The sequence below is a fragment of the Leptonychotes weddellii genome, chromosome 10, assembly GCF_054177405.1.
Source record: "Leptonychotes weddellii isolate Sample4059 chromosome 10, ASM5417740v2, whole genome shotgun sequence".
NCBI lineage: Eukaryota > Metazoa > Chordata > Mammalia > Carnivora > Phocidae > Leptonychotes > Leptonychotes weddellii.
The window spans coordinates 22503595-22526724 of NC_138378.1; the positions used below are offsets into that span (position 1 = coordinate 22503595).

Here is a 23130-nt window from a genome sequence, read left to right on the forward strand (position 1 = left end):
GATCCAGGGACTCCAGGATCATGACCTGGGCCGAAGGCAGTCGCTTAACCAACTGAGCCACCCAGGTGCCCTCATCTTCTGGTTTTAAAGCCCATTATTTTATAATGCTAAATAACCTAGTAAAGGGCGCCTGGGTGGCTCAGATGGTTAAGCGTTTGCCTTCGGCTCAGGTCATGATCCCAGGGTCCTGGGATCGAGCCCCGCATCGGGCTCCCTGCTCTGCAGGAGGCCAGCTTCTCCCTCTGCCTCTCTCTCTCTGTCTCTCATGAATAAATAAATAAAATCTTTAAAAAAAAATAAATAAATAACCTAGTAAATCTTTCTAATAAGCATGGCCTTACCATAGTACTTCTTTTTTTTTTTTTTTTACCATAGTACTTCTTAATGGAACTTGAAAAGTCTTCAGTTTTTTTTTTTTTAAAGATTTTATTTATTTATTTGACAGAGAGAGCGAGAGAGGGAACACAAGCAGGGGGAGTGGGAGAGGGAGAAGCAGGCTTCCCACCAAGCAGGGAGCTGGATGTGGGGCTTGATCCCAGGACCCTGGGATCATGACCTGAGCCAAAGGCAGACGCTTAACAACTGAGCCATCTAGGCGCCCCTTTCTTTTTTCTTTTTTTTTTTTTGCTATTTTTCAAATACCATGTTATAAGGGCTGTTTCTCCATGTATAGTAATCAGATTACCATTTTTAACCTGTATATATATACAGGTATATATGTATATCTGCATGTGTGTGTGTGTGTACGTGTACCCTTAAAGAAGTACTGAACAGGGGCGCCTGGGTGGCTCAGGTGCCCCTAAAGCTACATTTAATCAGATAGAAATTTCCATTATATCATGTAAAATTCAATTTATTTGTCCCTAAAATTTTAATCTCATCCAAAAAAATCCAACAAACTTTACAAAGTATTCTGTTGCACTGCTTGTAAATTAACTGTAGAATCAACTAATTATATTAATAGTTACCTATGACATATCTGCATTAGGCTTTTTGATGAATACAAAGATGTTCAAGAAGTCCCAATCCTTAAGTTTAGTAAGATATCACCTCAACAGGGATGTAAAGAATGCAGAAGAAGAAGAAAAGAATGCAGGGAAATGAGAAACTGAAGTAGACTCCACTGATCCTGAAATATTAGTAAGGATTAAGAAGATGCCTGGGTGGCTCAGTCGGCTAAAAGTGTCTGATCTCAGGGTCCTGGGATCAAGTCCTACATCGGGCTCCATGCTCAGCAGGGAGCCTCCTTCTCCATCTGCCTGGTGCTCTACCTGCTTGTGCTTTCTCTCTCTGACAAATAAATAAATAAAATCTTAAAAAAAAAAAGAAAAGAAAAGAAGACCTGAAAAGCAAAGAGTGTACATCGAGACGGAGTAACAGCTTAAATGACAGTATAGAAATAAGATAAGCAAGCATTCACTCATTCACTCAGTGTTTGCATAGTGCCAGTCTAAATATTTACTGACTACTCTCACTGTATTCCAGGCACATGGCTAGGATTACTATGTTTTCTTTTAACCCTCACAACATATTGTGAGGAATTTCTCTCCTGTTACTCTCATCCTACAGATGAGCACTGAGTAACCAGAAGTTAAAGACTTTGCCCAAGATTACAAGAATATTTCTTGTTTAAGATTTTATTTATTTGACAGAGAAAGACACAGTGAGAGGGAACACAAGCAGGGGGAGTGGGAGAGGGAGAAGCAGGCTTCCCGCTGAGCAGGGAGCCCGATGCGGGGCTCGATCCCAGGACCCTGGGATCATGACCTGAGCCGAAGGCAGGCGCTTAACGACTAAGCCACCCAGGTGCCCCCAAGATTACATGAATATTAAGTGGCAAAACAGGAATTCAAACCCAATCTCTCAATCTCAACTCTGATGCTCATCCCCCACCTTATGTTTTTTGAATGGGGAGAAGACAGGAATTAAGTGGGAGTGGTGAACACAGATGTCAATTATCGGCAGGAAGGGAAAGATCCCAGTGCAGAGGGATAAATATGTTAGGACTTCATGACACCTGGGAACTATGATATGGCCTTGAACAGAATGCAAGCAGTGTTTTCTGAAGGCAACTTTCCACAGCTGCTAGTTAGAGAGATATGAGAGAAGAATGTCTGGTATTAGAAAGACTTTGCCATTAATTGATTAAAAGCAAACAACAAAAAAGATATGATATATGATAATGCCTAGGACAAAGAAGATAACAAGAAAGCATGGAAAACGACAGAATCGGGGCACCTGGGTGGCTCAGTCATTAAGCATCTGTCTTTGGCTCAGGTCATGATCCCAGAGTCCTAAGATTGAGCCCTGAATCGGGGTCCCTGCTCAGCAGGAAACCTGCTTCTCCCTCTCCCATTCCCCCTCCTTGTGTTCCCTCTCTCGCTGTCTCTCTGTCAACTAAATAAATAAAATCTAAAAAAAAAAAAAGTGAAAATTAGAAGGAAGTAAAACTGTCCTTACTTACAGTGTAGATAATCCAATGGGAGCTACAAAAAAGCTATTTCAGTGAATTTAGCCAAGTTGCAGGATATAAGATCAATATACAAAAAACAACTGTATTAAAAAAAAAAAAAAAACCTGTAGGGGCACCTGGGTGGCTCAGATGGTTGAGCATCGGCCTTCGGCTCGGGTCATGATCCCAGGGTCCTGGGATCGAGTGCAGCATTGGGCTCCCTGCTAGGCGGGGAGCCTGCTTCTCCGTCTGCCTCTGCCTCTCTCTCTCTCTGACCCTCATGAATAAATAAAACATTAAAAAAAAAAAACCTTTAAAAAAAAACTTCATTCCTGCATATTAGCAATGAGCAAACAAAAGTTGAAATTAAAAACAAAAACTACAGTGGTATCAAAAATTAAGAGAGGGACACCTGGGTGGCTCAGTCAATTAAACGTCTGCCTTCAGCCCAGGTCATGATCCCAGGCTCCTTGCTCGGCGGGGAGCCTGCTTCTCCCTCTGCCTGCCACTCCCCCTGCTTGTGTTCTCTCTCTGACAAATAAATAAAATCTTAAAAAAAAACAAAATTAAGAGAGAAATTTGACAAAGATGTATAAGACCTGTACTCCAAAACTTTGCTAGGAAAAAGTAGTGAAGACCTAAGCAAATGGAGAGACATCTTAAGTTCAAAGATGGGAAGATTCAATATTGTTAAGATGCCAATTCTACCCCAAGGATTCAATGCTTTTGAAAACTGAGATAAAGGGCGCCTGGGTGGCTCAGTCGTTAAGCGTCCGCCTTCGGCTCAGGTCATGATCCCAGGGTCCTGGGATCGAGTCCCACATCGGGCTCCCTGCTCGGCAAGAAGCCTGCTTCTCCCTCTCCCATTGCCCCTGCTTGTGTTACTGCTCTCGTTATCTCTCTCTCTGTCAAATAAATAAATAAAATCTTTTAAAAAAAAAAAAAAGAAAACTGAGATCAAAATAAGCACTTGAAAATATTTTGGGAAAATAGTTTGGCAATTTCTGAAATAATTCTGCATCTATCAAATGATCCAGCCATGCCACTCCTATGTATTTACTGGAAACAATTTAAGCATCTATCAACAGGTGAATAAAAACTAAACAAATGTAATATATCCAAACAATGGAAATACAACAATAAGACAAAATGAACAACTAATACATACAACATCTTAAAATAGTTATGCTGAAAGAACCCAGAAAGAAGAAAGGAAGACAGTGAAGGAGGAAATACAGTCAGTATGACTTTATTTGTACAAAATATAAAATATGTATATATAAAATTCTAGAAAATGCAAAGTAATCTATAGCAACTAAAAGGAGATCAGTGTTGGGGCACCTCGGTGGCTCAGTTGGTTAAGAATCTGCCTTCAGGGGCTAGTCTCCAACATCTATAAAGAACTTATCAAACTCAACACCCAAGGAACAAATAATCCAATCAAGAAATGGGCAAAAGACGGGACACCTGGGTGGCTTAGTGGGTTAAGCAACTGCCTTCAGCTCAGGTCATGATCCCAGGCTCCTTTCTCAGCGGGGAGCCTGCTTCTCCCCCTGCCTGCCACTCCCCCTGCTTGTACTCTCTCTCTCTCTCTCTGACAAATAAGTATTAAAAAAAAAAAGAAGGAAATGGGCAGAAGACATAAACAGACATTTCTGCAAAGAAGACATCATCCAAATGGCCAAAAAACACATGAAAAAGTGCTCAACATCACTCGGCATCAGGAAAATACAAATCAAAACCACAATGAGATACCACCGCACACCAGTCAGAATGGCTAAAATTAGTAAGTCAGGAAATGACAAATGTTGGCGAGGATGTGGAGGACAGGGAACCCTCCTACACTGTTGGTGGGAATGCAAGCGGGTTCTGTATGGAGGTCCCTCAAAAAGTTGAAAATAGAACTACCCTATGACCCAGCAATTGCACTACTGGGTATTCAACCAAAAGATACAAATGTAGTGATCCAACGAAGGGGCTGCACCCCAATGTTTACAGAGGCAATGTCCACAACAGCCAAACTATGGAAAGAGCCTAGATGTCCATCATCAGATGAATGGATAAAGAAGATGTGGTATATATATACAATATATAGTATATATAGTATATACATTATATACAATGGAATATTATGCAGCCATCAGAAAATGAAATCTTGCCATTTGCAACAACATGGATGGAACAAGAGGGTGTTATGCTAAGAGAAATAAATCAATCAGAGAAAGACAATTATCATATGATCTCACTGATATGAGGAATTTGAGAAACAAGGCAGAGGATCACAGGGGAAGGGAGGGAAAAATGAAACAAGATGAAACCAGAGAGGGAGACAAACCCTAAGAGTCTCTTATCTCAGGCAACAAAATTAGGGTTGCTGGAACGGAGGAGGGGGGTGGGAGGGATGGGGTGGCTAGGTGATGGACATTGGGGAGGGTATGTGCTATGGTGAGCGCTGTGAATTGTGTAAGACTGATGAATCACAGACCTGTACCCCTGAAACAAATAATACATTATATATTAAATAAAATAAATAAATAAATAAATCTTAAAGAAAGAAAGAATGAATCTGCCTTCAGCTTGGGTTATGATCCCAGGGTCCTGGGATCAAGCCCCGCCTTGGGCTCCTTTCTCAGCAGGGAACCTGCTTCTCCCTCTCCCTCTGCCTGCCGCTCCCCCTGCTTGTGCTCTCTCTCTCTCCCTGTGTGTGTCAAATAAATAAATAAATAATGAAAAAATAAAAGGAGATCAGCATTTAGAGACGGTACAGGGTAGCATTGTAAGAGGGAGGGATTACAAAAGGGCATGAGGAAACTTGGGAGTGACTGACAGTTCACTATCTTGATTGTGGTGATGGTTCACAGGTGCATCCATGTCAAAACTTATCAAACTGTGCATTTTAAACATATAAAGTATACTGGTTTTCCATTATATTTCAATTTCTTAAAAAGTGAAAGAACAAAACAAGGAATAGAGAAGGGAAAAAAGTGATAATGGTTAAGAAGAGTCAGGAAGAAGCACTGTTTGTCCAGGAGGGAGTGGAGAGATCCCTGAGGAGTCCATGTAGTGTGAAACCGCTGGATGTAAGATAGTTAAACAAGCCAAACATCATCTGTAGGCAGTGAGAAACAGCTCTGAAACACAAAGAGGAATCATTCCTTGAGAAAGAGCAGAGGACAGAGCACAAGTCAGAGAAAGGTGCCAGGTTAGCTCAATACCTCGTTAATCTATAACACACTATTTACGGTGCATTCCCCTTGGCCAGTCAGCTTTTTAAAATGCAAAAGTCAGATTGCTCTCCTGGCTTATTTCACTGATAAATACAACTGAAACAAGAGATCAAGACAAAGCCCATATTCTCTCGTGGGTCCTGTCCAGACAATCAAACTTGGCTCAGCTTGCTTTGAAATGGTATTTCTCTAAAGAGTCTTACACACCTTGTATAATTCATCTTGATAATAAGCATTTCAAGGAGACACATCGTTTAGCAGAAAATACTGAAACTAACTTATATTTCTAAATTGCTTAAAGGAAGGAGAAAAAGTTTATCTGAAGTATTCTTGTGTCATTAAATGTGACAAAAATGTCATGTTCTAAATAAACAGCCCAGTGAAAAGAGCTAATAGACCACTTATACTGCTGTCTGAATCAGGGATCCAGGCCCTACCCCCTTGCCCTACAAATGCCACCTTCTCAGTAAAGGCTTCCTAAGTCCCCTCCCTCACTGTGCTCCCCTGACAGAATTACACTTTTCTGCCCCTTGAACAAAAGCACTTAGGTTCCTTAAGCTATTAGAGGTTAATAGATGTCCTATTCATCACAAACCCTAAACACAGTGTTCTGTATGTATTAGGTGCTAAAACAAAGAAGAGTTTGGGGGCATGTGGGTGGCTCAGTAGGTTAAGCATCTGCCTTCAGCTCAGGTCATGATCTCAGGGTCCTGGGATAGAGCCCCGCTCAGCAGGGAGTTTGCTTTCCCTCTCCCTTTGCCCCTCTCCCCGCCCCCGCCCCCCAAACTCCACTCCTGCGTGCTCTAATAAATAAAATCAAAAAAAAAAAAAGAAGAAGAAGAGTTTGATGGCATAAAACCAAAGGTGACGAGACCTAAAGAGGCCAAGAGCAAACCCAAGGCTCACCAGAGTTCTGGTTTCCCTTGATTAAGTGTGGAAACTTTAGCTTACTGGGTATAAGAGGATGGGTACCCAGGGGTTCATAACATTATTCTGTCTACTTTGTGGATATTCAAAATTCTCCACAGAAATTGTTAAAAAAATAATAAAAGGTAGATGAAGATATGATCAAACTCTTTTTGTTCTCACTTTCCTACCTTTGAACTTTTCTTTCCTTTTTCCTTTAAACTTGATCTTTGCCAGCCTCCCCCTTTTGTTGTCAACAGGTCCACTGGGTCATTAGCCATTTAACAAATGGTGGTTTGGAGGATAAAAGACAGACCCTTTGCACAAGCAGTGGAATTCCAAATGCTAGACTCTTGGCTCCACAATGTCTGATTCAGAAGAACTGCTGGGAGCTATTAGTTTAGCTCGCCCACCCAGGCATATGAAGACTCCTAGATTTCCTTTTATACCACTCCCATATGCCTCTCATTTATGCCTACACAGTTTTGTGATTGTGAGCTTTCATTTAGCACAGGAACAGATCAGATCAAGTGTAACCACAGAAATTATTAGGAAGAGCTAAGGATATGGAATCCAAAAGGAAGCAGTTTCAAATGCGGAATCGCAACAGATCAGGATTTTTTCTAGTGGGGCAATAATAAAACAAAAATGCACTATCAAAAACCCCAGACACAAGATGAGGGGGATATACAGTAACAGTATGTGAGATACATTCTGGCCTAAATGAGAGCATTTGCCATTTTGTAAACTATCTTGTGCTTTCCCACCTCTCCACCTCTGAGTCTTTGCTAACATTCTCCTCTATACCTACACAGTGGCCTAAGTAACATCTGACTCTTTTCATTAAAAAAAAAATAAAAAAACTTGTTAAAAGCATTACTGCTTTCTTCTTTCTTCATACAAAGATACTAGGAATAATCTTATGCCCCCCCCTTTTTTTTTCCCCACTACTCACAGAGAGAACAAAGTAAAGGGGAAAGAAATGGGAAGATCCCCTACAGTAGTTACACTAGGGTTGAAAGAGGAATAGAAGGTTATTAAAAAGAACAAGAAATGTCATTACATGAAAATAACTTAGCAAAAAAAAAAAAAAGAAAAGAAAAGAACTTAGCTGTAGGCAGTACAAACTCCCAGTGCGGAAAAGAAAAGGTTACAACACCTCCTCACACCAGCCAACTGGTGGCACCATGAGCCCAGGACATGGAATTGGGTGGAACAATTAAGTCGGTTCTTCGGCAGATAGGCTTAATTCTTGCCCCCCAAAGATTGACATATTAAAGGTCAAACATAATCATATATACACTCTGGTAAAAAGGTGTAGAGTAGCTTAAGAGACCACTTATAACTCATATCCTTGATTCCAGATCCAAGAACTGGGGGGAGAAGTATAACTTCCACTTGAGTCAAAGGTTGATAAAGGCCTCAGCCTCTGATTCAAGGATAGAAAGGTAGCCAACCAAATAAAGCCGAACAAAAAAGTCAGGATTCCAGTCATGATCTGCTCTTCTTTACATCAATTTTAAAGTTATCCTTCAAGGCCTGGTTCAGATGACATTTTCCACATACAACCTTAACTGATCATCTCCTTTACTCCATTCATATGTCCTCACCTTAATTTATCTCACAGTTACTTGAATGCACAGTCCATACACCTCTCACAAGCTATCAAGTTTCTTAAGAACTGGAAAACTTGTCTTACACCGAACTCCTCTCTGCCTTTTCATGACAAATGAATATATTCTGGGGCTGGCTCAGTAGGTAGAGCACGTAACTCTTGATCTCGGAGTCATGAGTTTGAGCCCCACAATGGGTGTAGAGATTACTTAAATAAATAAAAACCTTTAAAAAAATAAATAACCAGAAAATAAATACTTATTATAAAATATATACAAATTAAACGGTGTAGGGCGCCTGGGTGGCTCAGTTGATTAAGCGACTGCCTTCGGCTCAGGTCATGATCCTGGAGTCTCGGGATCGAGTCCCGCATCGGGCTCCCTGCTCGGCAGGGAGTCTGCTTCTCCCTCTCCCACTCCCCGTTTGTGTTCCCTCTCTCGCTGTGTCTTTCTCTGTCAGGTAAATGAATGGAATCTTAAGGAAAATAAATAAATAAATAAATAAATAAATAAATAAATAAATAAATAAATAAATGGTGTATAATAATTGTACCCAGGAGGTTGAGGAGAATAATTTTTAGTAAGGCTTCTGGATTTAGCAAACTTTACCAAATATATAACAGAGAGCTAACGCAAAAAAATCTTGTAATGTAGCTGAGGACTTGAACAAAAGCAGTGTACTGCCAATTTATCTGTAAAATTAGGAAACACTGCAATGATAACACACTCAGATAATGACAGGTGTGGAAATCTGCTTAGACGATCATTCAAATGCACACTTGCACTCACCTGACTATGTGACTTTGTGGCCCAACTCTTACCCTAATATTGCAAAGCAAGCCAGATGAGTAAAATGCAGAACTAGAACTTTCAAGGCCTTCTGACCACAAAGCAGCAGATTGGGATATACTCCTCTCAAAGTGGTATTCAGAGAACAGTCCTCCCCCCAAGGAAATAGGCCTTACACACACACTTCCTTTATTAAAATCAATTTGGAATTTTTATTTGGCCTTACTGAAAAAAGGTAGGAGTACCCACAATAATATATCAGTATCCTATAAGAAGCTAATTTATGGGGCACCTGCCTGGCTCAATCAGAGGAACATGTGACTCCATCTTGGGGTTGTGACTGAGCCCCACGTTGGGTGCAGAAATTAAATAAATAAAACTTAAAGAAAAAAGAAGCTAATTTATAATTCTGAATTGGGACTTTGACAATTTAAAACTTTTTTTAGGGGTGCCTGGCTGGCTCAGTCAGAGGAACATGTGACTCTTGATCTCTGGGTCATGAGTTTGAGCCCCACACTGGGTATAGAGTTTACTTAAATACTTTAAGGAAAAAACTCATTTTTAGTTCTGCCATAAAATAAATTTATTCATCAAACAGAGTTTTGGTTTCATTAAAAAGCTTTCTGGTAAGGGGGTACCTGGGTGGCTCAGTTGGTTAAGTGTCTGCCTTTGACTCAGGTCATAATCTCTGCATCCTGGGTTCAAGCCCTGCATCAGACTTCCTGCTCAGTGGGGAGTCTGCTTCTCTCTCTCTCCCTCTGCCCCTCCCCCCAGCTTGTGTTCTCTCTCTCTAATAAATAAAATCTTTTTAAAGAAAAAGAAAAACAAGGGGCGCCTGGGTGGCTCAGTCGATTAGCGTCTGCCTTCAACTCAGGTCATGGTCCCAGGGCCCTGGGATCCAGCCCCGCATCGGGCTCCCTGCTCAGCAGAAGCCTGCTTCTCCCTCCCCCACTCCCCCTGCTTGTGTTCTCTGTCAAATAAATAAATAAAATCTTAATAAAAAAAAGACAAACAAAAGCTTCTGGTAGGGTGCCCAAGTAGCTCAGTCGGTTAAGCATTGGACTCTTGATTTCAGCTCAGGTCTTGATCCCCAGGTCATGAGATAGAGCCCCACATTGGGCTCCTCACACAGCACAGAGTCAGCTTGAGTTTCTCTCCCTCTGCCCCTCCCCCCACTTGCACGCACATACATGCATGCTCTCTCAAGTAAATAAAATCTTTAATTTTTTTTTTAATATTTGAGTTCAGTAACTAACATACAACGTATTATTGGTTTCAGAGATAAATGTTAAAAAAATTCTTAAAAAAAAAAAAAGATTCTTTTTCCCTTTCCCCATCCTCTCCCCACCTCCAACCGCCCCCCCCACCACCCCGCCCAGGAACACTAGACAGCACTTAGCTCTATACTTGGGGGCATTTTATTTTAAAGATTTTTTTTTTTTTTTAAGATTTTATTTCTTTGACAGAGAGAGACATAGTGAGAGAGGGAACACAAGCAGGGGGAGTGGGAGAGGGAGAAGCAGGCTTCCCGCGGAGCAGGGAGCATGATGCGGGGCTCAATCCCAGGACCCTGGGATCATGACCTGAGCCGAAGGCAGACGCTTAACGACTGAGCCACCCAGGCACCCCTATTTATTTATTTTTACACAGAGAGAGAAAGAGAGAGCATGGGGGGAGGGGCAGAGGGAAAGAGAATCCTCAAGCAGACTCCACGCTGAGTGAGGAGCCTGATGCAGGGCCCAGGACCCTGAGATCATGACCTGAGCCAAAATCAAGAGTTGGCAGCTTAAAGGAGTGAATGACCTAGGCGCCACACTTTGAGACATTTTTTTTTCTTTTATTTGTTTCAGGGGTACAGGTCTGTGATTCATCAGTCTTACACAATTCACAGCGCTCACCATAGCACATACCCCTCCCCACTCTGGGGCATTTTAAACAGTAAAATCACCAACAAAAAGACCAAAAATGTGAAAAATATGGGACTAAGTAACCATAAAAAAGACTGGTTTACAATATGAGAGCTGAAGCAAAAGGCAGAGTGTCACCCTGTTCAGCTTCAGCTGGGAATGTGTTAGGGGACTCAAAATTTTCACTCCTCTGATCACATCCACAAATGACGACTATATGTTGACTTGGGGATTACAGATAAATTTTAGCAAGTAGGCAAATCTGCAAATACAGAATCTATAAATTGATTCTTCTTTTTTTTTTTAACTTACTTATTTGACAGAGAGAGAGAGTACAAACAGGGGGAGCAGCAGTGAGAGAGGGAAAAGCAGGCTCCCCGCTGAGCAAGGAGCCCAAATCGGGGCTCGATTCCAGGGTCCTGGGATGATGACCTGAGCCGAAGGCAGGAGCTTAACCACTGAGGCACCCCAGAATCTATAAATGGATTCTGATTATAATGATAATCAATTGTGTATCATACAATGAATATTATTTAGCCATAAACAGGAATGAAGTACTGAGTCATGCTACAACATGGAAAAACCTCAAAACATGCCAGTGGGGGCGCCTGGGTAGTTTAGTCGTTGAGCGTCTGCCTTTGGCTTGGGTCGTGGTCCCAGGATCCTGGGATCGAGCCTCACATCGGGTTCCCTGCTCCACAGGAAGCCTGCTTCTCCCTCTCCCACTCCCCCTGCTTATGTTCCCTCTCTTGCTGTGTCTCTCTGTCAAATAAATAAATAAAATCTTAAAAAAAAAAGCCAAGTGAAAGAAGTCACTCACAAAAGCCCACATATGTATTTTTCCCCCAATTTTAAATAATGACAATTAACTCAGGAGAGTTTAAATGTAATTCAAGTCAAACAATGTTTCTAACACTTTATATGAAATGTCGAGAACAGAAAAATCCAGAGACAGAAAGCAGACCTGGGGCTGGGAAAGGGGAAGATATGGACTGATTATTAATGGTATGGGGTTTCTTTCAGGGATGATGAAAATATTCTGGTATACAGTGGTGATGGTTGCACAACCATACATATATACTAAAATCCGCTAAACTGTACACTTTTTTTTTTAAAGATTTTATTTATTTATTCATGAGAGACAGAGAGAGAGACAGAGAGAGAGAGAGAGAGGCAGAGGGAGAAGCAGGCTCCCAAGGAGCAGGGAGCCTGATGTGGGACTCGATCCCAGGACCCTGGGATCATGACCTGAGCCGAAGGCAGACGCTTAACCATCTGAGCCACCCAGGCGCCCCTAAACTGTACACTTTATAAGAACATGGTATGTGAATTAAATCTCAATAAAGCTGTTTACCAAAAAATGCCTATCTTACACATTATTTCCTGACACGCACAGTAGTCATACACAGGACTTTTTCAAATTAATACCCTCCAAAAATATATACTTTATCATACTCTTACCTGGGTGTAACTTAACCAGCTCATTTATAGCAGAGAAAGCATATAGTTAACCCTCCTCTTCTAAGCTCAAAGTTCTCTATTAAGACTGATTCTGGTTTTTCAAAGAATGAACTGAGGGACACCTGGGTGGCACAGTCGGGTGTCTGGGCTTCAGCTCCTGTTATCTCAGGGTCGTGGGATCAAGTCTCTTATCAGGATCCACCCTCAGCACAGAGTCTGCTTGAGTTTCTCTCTCCCTCTCCCTCTGCCCCTCCTGCTCCAGCTCTCCCTCTCTCAAATAAATCTTTAAAAAATGGGGCGCCTGGGTGGCTCAGTTGTTAAGTGTCTGCCTTCGGCTCAGGTCATGATCTCAGGGTCCTGGGATCGAGCTCCGCATCGGGCTCCCTGCTCCACGGGAAGCCTGCTTCTCCCTCTCCCACTCCCCCTGCTTGTGTTCCCTCTCTCACTGTCTCTCTATCTCTGTCAAATAAATAAAATCCTTTTTTTAAAAAAAATAAATCTTTGGGCGCCTGGGTGGCTCAGTTGGTTAAGCGACTGCCTTTGGCTCAGGTCATGATCCTGGAGTCCCGGGATCAAGTCCCGCATCGGGCTCTCTGTTCGGCAGGGGGTGTGCTTCTCCCTCTGACCCTCCTCCCTCTCATGCTCTCTGTCTCTCATTCTCTCTCTCTCAAATAAATAAATAAAAAAAAATCTTTAAAAAAAATAAATTAAAAAAATAAATAAATAAATCTTTAAAAAGTAACTGTACATTTGATGAAGAAAAAAATTAACTTGTAACAAAATTCTTTTATTTGACTATAAGAACATTTGTAAGTTTGTAGCATGCCCATCTAAGCAACTTCCAGAAGAAAACCACCAGAACAACAAAGGGAGAGAAATGTTACCACTCAAGAACCCACAGTCTGAAAACCCCTTAGTTATTCTAAAGTCATACCCATCTAGCTGGTTACATAAGCAACAGAGTAAGGGAACCACTTCTCTGTTCAAACTCTCAGATTCTGAATTCCAGCAACCTTTTCTTTTTTTTTTTTTTTAAAGATTTTATTTATTTATTTGACAGAGAGAGACAGCGAGAGAGGGAACACAAGCAGGGGGAGTGGGAGAGGGAGAAGCAGGCTTCCCGCGGAGCAGCGAGCCTGATGTGGGGCTCGATCCCAGCACCCTGGGATCATGACCTGAGCCGAAGGCAGACGCTTAACCGACTGAGCCACCCAGGCGCCCCCCAGCAACCTTTTCAAAGATCCAAAAGTCACAATAAAGAGAACAAAAGAACTTTAAAAGGTCATGTAAAGGTCACCTGGTCTACCTAGGTTTCATATCCTTCTATCCTACCCAACCAAGAATTCAGCCTGTATGACTCATGGCAGGATAGTTTTGATTTTCTTAATAAAAGATCTTGAGGTTTATTAGGAAACATTCTGATTTTTATTAAATGCCAACTATGTGCCAGGCACTGAGTTATACCTAATTCTCTGAATCAAAAAGTAAAAATACCTATATATATTTTAGTGGCCCTATAACTGAAGTCTGCTTCAAAATGTGACAGGTAATAACATGGGGGGCGGGGGGAGACTAGTGAAATAAATTAGCTCTTAATCCAGAAGATTCTCCAAGTATCAACTGCATGTACCATATATATTTGTTTGCTTGGTAATCAGCTGTCTCCTCACTAGACTGAACCCAACAGGAGCAAGGAGTTCCTTTTGATCATTGCTCTAGAGTCTCTAAAACTTAAAACTGTACCTGGCACATAGGAGGCACTCAATAAAATTTGAGTTCTGTGAATAAATCATATTTGTGAATGAAGTCAAACAATCAGATGTTTTTCTCTGGCTTCCCTGTATTACAATTTTTATAAAACTTCACTTTAACCTTGCACGTAAGAGGGAGAAATAAGAAAACCACCATGCACTTATTTTTCCTCCATTTTCTTTAAAATTCCTAATAATCGGGGCACCTGGGTGGCTCAGTCGTTAAGCGTCTGCCTTTGGCTCAGGTCATAGTCCCAGGGCCCTGGGATCGAGCCCTGCATCGGGCTCCCCGCTCCACGGGAAGCCTGCTTCTCTCTCTCCCACTCCCCCTGCTTGTGTTCCCTTTCTTGCTGTGTGTCTCTCTGTCAAATAAATAAATAAAATCTTTTAAAAATAAATAAATAAATAAAATAAAATTCCTAATAATCCACAGTTGTTCAAAATCTCCTAAAGGCCAATGTAATGGATTTATTTTAGAATTCATGGCCAGGAAGATGAGCTGGTGTGGGGTCATCACTCAGAAAAGGGAAGCTATACATATGGTATAACCCATAGTTTTCATAATGGTTTCCACTTTACCTTCCTTGCTTGGAACCTCGTCAGCTTCATATTTAGTTACTCTGCTTTTGCTCAGGCTGATAAAATTTCCCTTTATCCTCTCACTCTACTACTTGCTTCTTCTCAAGGAGAATATAAATATTGAAAAAAAATGTAAAACTTCATCCCATTTTTTTAAAATGTGCTCTTGGCAAATGAGGATTAGTCATCTTAATTCATTACAAAGTCCATGGTTTAACGCAATACATCTCAAATTCTTTTAAGTTTATTTATTTTTAATAATATACACCTCACATGGGGCTCAAATTCACAACCCCAAGATCAAGAGTTGCACACTCTACCAACTGAGCACCAGCCACCCCTGAGAGTCTGCATTTTTAACAAGCTCCTAGGTGATGCTGCTAGTTCCCAGAATATACAATGTGAATCTACTTTCCTCATGGCTAAGATAAATTTGATGCTGCCTGCCCCACCCCTTCTGGTCTAGTTCTAAAAAGTATACAAGTGGACTGCTGCCAAATGAACCTTAAAGGCTCATCATTCCTCTATGCTTTCTGTTCATCAGGCATGGCTTCCTGAACCTTTCAACTGTTTTTTTTTTCCTTTTTTAAGATTTAATTATTTTTTTTAAGATTTTATTTAAGAGAGAGAGAATGAGAGAGAGGGTATGGGAGGGGGGAGGGTCAGAGGGAGAAGCAGACTCCCCGCCAAGCACGAAGCCCGATGCAAGACTCCAGGATCATGACCTGAGCCGAAGGCAGTCGCTTAACCAATTGAGCCACCCAGGTGCCCCGAAATTTACTTATTTATTTCAGAGAGGGAAAGAGAGTGAGAGCATGAGTGGAGGGGAGGGACAGAGGGAGATAAAGAATTTCAAGCAGACTCTGTGCTAAGCGTGGAGCTGGCTGTGGGGTTCAATCCTACAACCCTGAGATCATGACCTGAGCCGAAACCAAGAGTTGGACACTCAACGGAATGAACCACCCAGGCACCCCTTAACTGGCTTTTTTCTTAATCATAATTGGGGATCTTCTTTGAACCCTCCCAAATGCTAGCCACACAGATCTCTTAAACTGAAGTACATAAATATGAAGTTAAACCTTAAGTTTTCCCTGCACACAGCCCAAAGGTATGATAACTATTTCTGAAACAACAATGTAACACAAGTTCATTTTAGTTTGTAAACCCAGATGAGATGAAATTATGTACATAACCAGTTGCTCCCCTATATAAACTGGCTTACTCACTTTGCTATTTCTTTGTTAAACATCACTGGATTTGAAAATTAAACTTAGTTTGAATTTTAACCCAATTCTCCAAGGAACCAAGCCCTAGTACTGAGAGGTATTTTCCTAGATATTAGTTTTCTCATCTGTGAATAGAGATAAAAGTCATGCTGCTTTCTGGTCTCACTTCCAAGAATCTATGACTCTAGTGTCTATATTTCCCTCTTATTCTTCCCTTTATAGTATATGAGATCTATGAACTTTTATTTGCTCTTTTTTGCCTAATGAAAGGCCCTTTTGCTTACTTCTCAGCTCTTCAAAGAGAAGAGGCTGCCATAAACTATATATACATTACTATACTTATCCTTACAAGGAACTCTGTCAGAGAGGTTCATATAACGAGCTGCAAATATCCTGAAGTAACTGGAGTCAAAAATGAAGACTAAGTTTTATTTATTTATTTTTTTTTAAAAGATTTTATTTATTTATTTATTTGACAGAGAGAGAGAAACAGCATGAGAGGGGATAGGGTCAGAGGGAGAAGCAGGCTCCCCACTGAGCCGGGAGCCCGATGTGGGGACTCGATCCCAGGACTCCGGGAACATGACCCGAGCCGAAGGCAGTCGCTTAACCAACTGAGCCACCCAGGTGCCCCAAAGACTAAGTTTTAAAAACCCAGGGCACCTACCTAGTGGCTCAGGTAGAAGAGCATGTGACTCTTGAACTTGAGAGGTCGTGAATTCAAGCCCCACATTTGGTGTAGAGATTACTTAAAATAAATAAAGGGGCGCCTGGGTGACTCAATCGTTAAGCGTCTGCCTTCAGCTCAGGTCATGATCCTGGGGTCCTGGGATCGAGCCCCGCACCGGGCTCCTGCTGGGCGGGAAGCCTGCTTCTCCCTCTCCCAGTCCCCCTGCTTGTGTTCCCTCTCTCGCTGTGTCTCTCTCTGTCAAATAAATAAATAAAATCTTTAAAAAAAATAAATGAATAAATAAAATAGTTTTTTTTAAAAAACCTCTAAATTATCTTCTCAGTGCCAATCCAATAAAAACACAAACCGCCAAAATGTACACTTTTTATTGTTCACTTTGTTGTTATCCTGACCAGAGTCAACACCTATAAGCAAGTTTAAAAAAACAAAAACAAAACAAAACAAAAACCTGTGCTTAGGTGTATGTGACTGGAGAGCTATAGCTGAGGAAAAGCAATCAATTAGCTCTTCTCCTAAGTCTCACCAGCTGTGTTTTCCTGATGACACAGAATCTGTCCACCTGCTCCCACAGATGGTACAGCTGCAGCTTAAGTAAAACACCTGGTTCTGTACATCCATTCCATGCAGTTTGGTAGAACAATGCTAGCTGCAGATCAGGCAAGCCCCATCAGCATTTTCATTTATTGCCCAGATTAAGGCCAACTACAGGATGCTAAATATGCCTTTCATTCCCAAGCACAAATACAACAGTGTTAAAGAAGTTACAATAATAATGTCAAAGAATTAAAAAAGGAATTAATAAATAATAATGTCAAAGAACTGTTATAAAGTGTGACAATCCTAAATTAAATTTGGTTGTCATTAACCACTTCCAAAATTCCTTAATTTAGACCATTTATAGTAAGATAATCCTAGTAAAATAAGCTCAACCACCAGCAGCCAGTACTTTTTCTTAAGAATGGTAATGTCAGGGCGCCTGGGTGGCTCAGTTGGTTAAGCGACTGCCTTCGGCTCAGGTCATGATCCTGGAGTCCCGGGATCGAGTCCCGCATCGGGCTCCCTGCTCGGCGGGGAGTCTGCTTCTCTCTCTGACCCTCTTCCCTCTTGTGCTCTCTGTCTCTCATTCTCTCTCTCTCAAATAAATAAATAAAATCTTGGAAAAAAAAAAAAAAGAATGGTAATGTCAGTGTAGTTAATGTGCTGAATGAATGGATACTGCTAAATTAAAATGTGAAAAAAATAAAAATTAAAAATAAATAAAATAAATAAAAAATAAAACTCATGTGAGAAATGAGACTTTCTTCCAAATTTTACATTTAAGAAACTTTACAACTGAGAAATTTTTTATTCTCCCCATGTGACCTTAAATCAACTTCTATCAGAGGAATTTTCTCCCCATTGAAGAAGATTCATCAATATAGGTAAACTAAAAACAGTGATCAGTTCCTGTGCAAAAAAACCCAGAAATACTCACGAGGTGATACATGATTTCATGCCATAGTACATGAGTTAGTTTGAATGTTGCAAAGTTATACTTTTTAGAGTATTTGATGGCTTATGGAGAAAATGGTGTAAAATACTAGAAATTAGGGATATCACAGGAATACAGTAAACTACAGACAATGAGAGGTTGGTTACCAAAAGACAACACAGCATTACATGGTATATAAAAAGTAATCAGATTCAAGTTACATACCCTTGGGTGAAAAATAAAATCAAACATCAGTCCCTCCTCCCTATCACAGCCAGGATTAAGTAGTCTCTCTCCCTAATACTTTCTTAAATATCTCCATTTATCACTTTTACCACAAAGTGTCCTATAAGTTTTTCTTCCCTGTAATGCTTCCTCCATCAAGATTTAGATGGTCTTTTTGTCAGATTTACACCCTCTAAGGCAATCGTTCCCAAAGTCATTTTTAGACCACCTTTAAGAGAACTACTTAGGAAGCCTGAGGAAAATGCAGATTCCTGGGCCCTACCCCAATCTCCAGTATTTAAATCTCTGGGAGGTAAAATCCCAGGAGCTACATTTAACAAATTTCCCAGATGCTTGAGGTGCACATCAAAGTGTACACTGCATATGGTAATTTTTCCCTCATTAATCATTATTTTAATGTAAGCCTACATTTACCAGTTACTTGACATTATTCAGCTTCATTACTCTGGAATTCTGAAACAAATACAAATTCGTTTCCTGTTTGGTTTGTCCTGTCTCCAGCAAGAGTCTACTTCATTATCTCCCCAATTTGTCTCCTCAGTCCCCTGACTGGCCCAAAGCAGGTCTTATGCAAATGTTGAACTTACCCCACAAAGGCAGTTTGATTTCTTTTTCCTTCTGATGAAAATATTAACAGCATGGGAATTTGATTATAATTTGATGAATGCCTCATGAAGTTAGATATCAAAAGCAAAATACACAATCTGTCATATGTATCAGTTTACAATGGTGGGGGAAAAAATCCACCAAAATATCTTTGTGGCATTAATGAGCTAAAAACTGCAAGGCTTCTATAATTTAAGCCTGGAGAGTTTGATCCACCTGAAGTTTTTCTACCTCTATGTCACCAATAGAAGAAGGGACCTATTTTCATTTCCAGTACAGTTCCGTCCAGTTATAGGCTCATTAATTCCTCTTTCTACTATCAGACAGATGGAGAAACATCATCTCCTACAACCACAGGTAATAAGTGGATCTGCAAGAGCCAACTGCTCCAAAATGGATGACCTTGCACTTTCTGAGAAAGGGAAAAAGATCTGAATGGTGCCTGGCAGCCTCATGAAGCGGTCAATCATACCAACTGCCTTTTTATAGAGCATTTGGAAAGTTCTCTAAAATGAAAGGTGTGGGGCGCCTGGGTGGCTCAGATGGTTAAGCGTCTGCCTTTGGCTCAGGTCATGATCCCAGGGTCCTGGGATCGAATCCCACATCGGGCTCCCTGCTCCTTGGGAGCCTGCTTCTCCCTCTGCCTCTCTCTCTCTCTCTCTCTGTCTCTCCTGAATAAATAAATAAAATCTTTAAAATAAATAAATAAAATAAAATGAAAGGTGTGATCGCTTTAAAGACATCTCACTACTAACACTGAACAAATCAATACTGAATGTTGCTGTCGTTCATAAAATCTGTTCCAAGGTACGTAAACAACTGAAGAGATAAATGTCTTTGCTCTTGTTTAAAGCAAAGATCTGGCAGAACAGTTCTGTGGACCTTCCATCTGACCAGAAATTATGAAGACCGCAAAATATTACGTATTGCATGATTCCACTTATGAAAAAACACTGAACATTTGTGTATTACAGATGTATGCAAAGGTATCCAAAAAAAGTCTGGAAATACAAACTTTCAGTCATGAGGTAAAAGGGAATTTTTACTTTTTACTCTATTTGTCACAAATTTTTTGGAAGAATGTCTTAAATTACTTTTGTAAAATATTTTTCAAAACTTTTACTGTCAAAGCAGAATACCATAAAATAAATGATCAATCATTCAACGTGGCTGAGAAATAGAACATGGTAGCTAACACAGTCTATATATTGCTATGGAGTCTTATCTCTTCTACCTTATCAGAGAAGACAGGCCCTGAGTGAGTCCATTCAAAATTCATGCAACCTGTTTCCTCAACTATAAAGTGTAGGTGGAAATACTACTCAATTCCCAGGCTGTTTTGAGCACTGAATAATATATGTGAAATCCCCAAATAAACTATTATTTTTCAAACTATGTATGTATTACAAACATGCTTTAAAATACAATGCGAGGGGCACCTGGGTGGCTCAGTTGTTAAGCGTCTGCCTTCGGCTCAGGTCATGATCCCAGGGTCCTGGGATTGAGCCCCGCATCGGGCTCCCTGCTCAGTGCGAGGCCTGCTTCTCCCTCTCCCACTCCCCCTGCTTCTGTTCCTGCTCTCGCTATGTCTCTCTGTCAAATAAATAAATAAAATCTAAAAAAATAAAATAAAATACAATGCGAAACACTATATGGTTAAAGCTTTCTTCAGATATTCACAAAGTACTTTGTACATAGTTTATGTATAAAATACTATATACAAGTCATAATGAACTCCTAAGGTCATTATAGCAATGATCATTTTACACAGAGTAACAGACACAGAAACTATGGTAGACTAGACTAAATCTACACAAAGTCTAGTAAATTTCAGTCACAAATCTTTCAAAGAAGTACCCAGGAACTTTCTCAATAAATAAATTCCTAAAATTTTACTTCCTTGTCAAAGAGCTCTCACAAGAATAGAAGAAAAGTCTATACAATCTAAATTCTAAATGAGGAGCTTTACAAGTACTCAAGAGAATGATGAAGAGAATTTATCTATTCCCCCTATTTCACTCCAAAGGCCATGTTGGGTCCAACCTCTATTTTCATTCACCATGTAATCTGTATATTCTACTATCTACTCAACATCATCTACCCTAACAGACATCTCACATACAGAAAAGTCCTCTGTCAAATTCTTGGTTCACCATCCTATCCCAAACCTATCTGGGGTTCCTAATGTCTCCCAAGTCTTCTCTAAAATCAGTAAATTAGGGGCACCTGGGTGGCTCAGTTGGTTAAGCGACTGCCTTCGGCTCAGGTCATGATCCTGGAGTCCCGGGATCAAGTCCCGCATCGGGCTCCCTGCTCGGCGGGGAGTCTGCTTCTCCCTCTGACCCTCCCCCCTCTCATGCTCTCTATCTCATTCTCTCTCAAATAAAAAAACAAACAAAATCTTTAAAAAAATAAAAAATAAAATCAGTAAATTAGCAACTTAGGCCAATTATCTTAGAGTCATCCTTGACACACAACCTCCCCCCCCATATTAAATCCACTGAGGGAAATCCTATCAGCTATACTTTCAAAATATCCTGAAACCAACTATTTCTCCTTACCTCCACTGTTAACATTCTTTTTTTTTATTTTAATTTTTTTTTTCTTTTTTAGGTTTTTTTTTTTTTTAAAGATTTTATTTATTTATTTGAGAGAGAGAATGAGATAGAGAGAGCATGAGAGTGGGGAGGGTCAGGGGGAGAAGCAGACTCCCTGCTGAGCAGGGAGCCCGATGTGGGACTCGATCCCAGGACTCCAGGATCATGACCTAAGCCGAAGGCAGTCGCTTAACCAACTGAGCCACCCAGGCGCCCTCCACTGTTAACATTCTAGTCCAAACCACCAACCTCCTCTCTCTTGTCTTACAGTAATAATTTCTTTTTTTTTTTTTAAGATTTTATTTATTTATTTGACAGAGAGAGACACAGCAAGAGAGGGAACACAAGCAGGGGGAGTGGGAGAGGGAGAAGCAGGCTTCCCGCGGAGCAGAGAGCCTGATGTGGGGCTCAATCCCAGGACTGGGGGACCATGACCTGAGCCAAAGGCAGACGCTTAATGACTGAGCCACCCAGGCGCCCCAGTAATAATTTCTTAATTCACATTCATACTGCCACTCTTGCTCCATTAAGAATGTTTTCCCCAAGAGGAGAGTGAGCTCTTTAAAAGGTAAAGGAGATAATGTCACTCTGCTCAAAACCTTCCAAAGGCTTCCCATCTCATTTAGAAAACCCAAAATTCTTTCTATGACTCTTAAGGTCCTCCATGGTCTGGCCCTATTTACCTCCCTGAGATCAGCTTCTACCACTGTCGCCCTTACTAAATGTGCTCCAGTCTTACTAGCCTTCTTGCTGTTTTGTGAACCTATCAAGCATGCTCCTACCTCAGGGTTATGACATTTACTATTTACTCCCTTTGCCTGGACTCCTCCTCTCCCAGATATCCATATGGCTAGCTTACCCCCTCCAGATCTTTGCTCAAATGTCACTTCATCAGAAGTCTTTCTCGGGGCGCCTGCGTGGCTCAGTTGGTTAAGCGACTGCCTTCGGCTCAGGTCATGATCCTGGAGTCCCTGGATCGAGTCCCGCATCGGGCTCCCTGCTCGGCAGGGAGCCTGCTTCTCCCTCTGACCCTCACCCTCTCATGTGCTCTCCGTCTCTCTCATTCTCTCTGTCTCAGATAAATAAATAAAATCTTAAAAAAAAAAAAAAAAAAGTCTTTCTCAACCACTCTAATAGCACTATCACCCTCTTCTAACACACCCTTTCTACTTTACTGCTACCTAACTATATTAAACATAAAATATATATATATATTTAAAAATTTTATTTATTTGACAGAGAGAGCACAAGCAGGGAGAGCAGCAGGGAGAGGGAGAAACAGGACCCCCGCAGAGCAGGGAGCCGGACATGCGGCTCGATCCTAGGACCCTGGGATCATGACCCGAGCCAAAGGCAGACACTTAAATGACTGACCCACCCAGGTACCCCTATAAAATATATTTTTAATGACATTAAATTTCAAGATCTGTGAGAGGGCTTCATTTTGTTTACTACTATATCCCTCAGACCTTGTACAAAATAGAGGCTTAGCAAATGTTAAAAGACTGGTAAGAATGTAGAATAAATGGAATTCTCACAGACTGCTGATGCAAATATAAACAATACAATGACTGGAAAATTTTTTGGCAGTATCTACTAAAGCTAAAC

General features: G+C 40.9%; 1 protein-coding gene and 1 long non-coding RNA gene across 6 annotated transcripts in view; both read right to left on the reverse strand.

Moving 5' to 3' along the window:
• Positions 1-23130, reverse strand: part of CBFA2T2 (CBFA2/RUNX1 partner transcriptional co-repressor 2) — a 155818-nt gene that overhangs the window by 113908 nt on the left and 18780 nt on the right. The gene's annotated exons all lie outside the window — the stretch shown is intronic.
• LOC145723810 (uncharacterized) lies at positions 13218-17689 on the reverse strand. Its single transcript, XR_014149114.1, has 2 exons — positions 13586-17689; positions 13218-13368 (listed from the first exon to the last, which is right to left on the reverse strand). It is a non-coding gene; the product is annotated as an uncharacterized LOC145723810 (long non-coding RNA).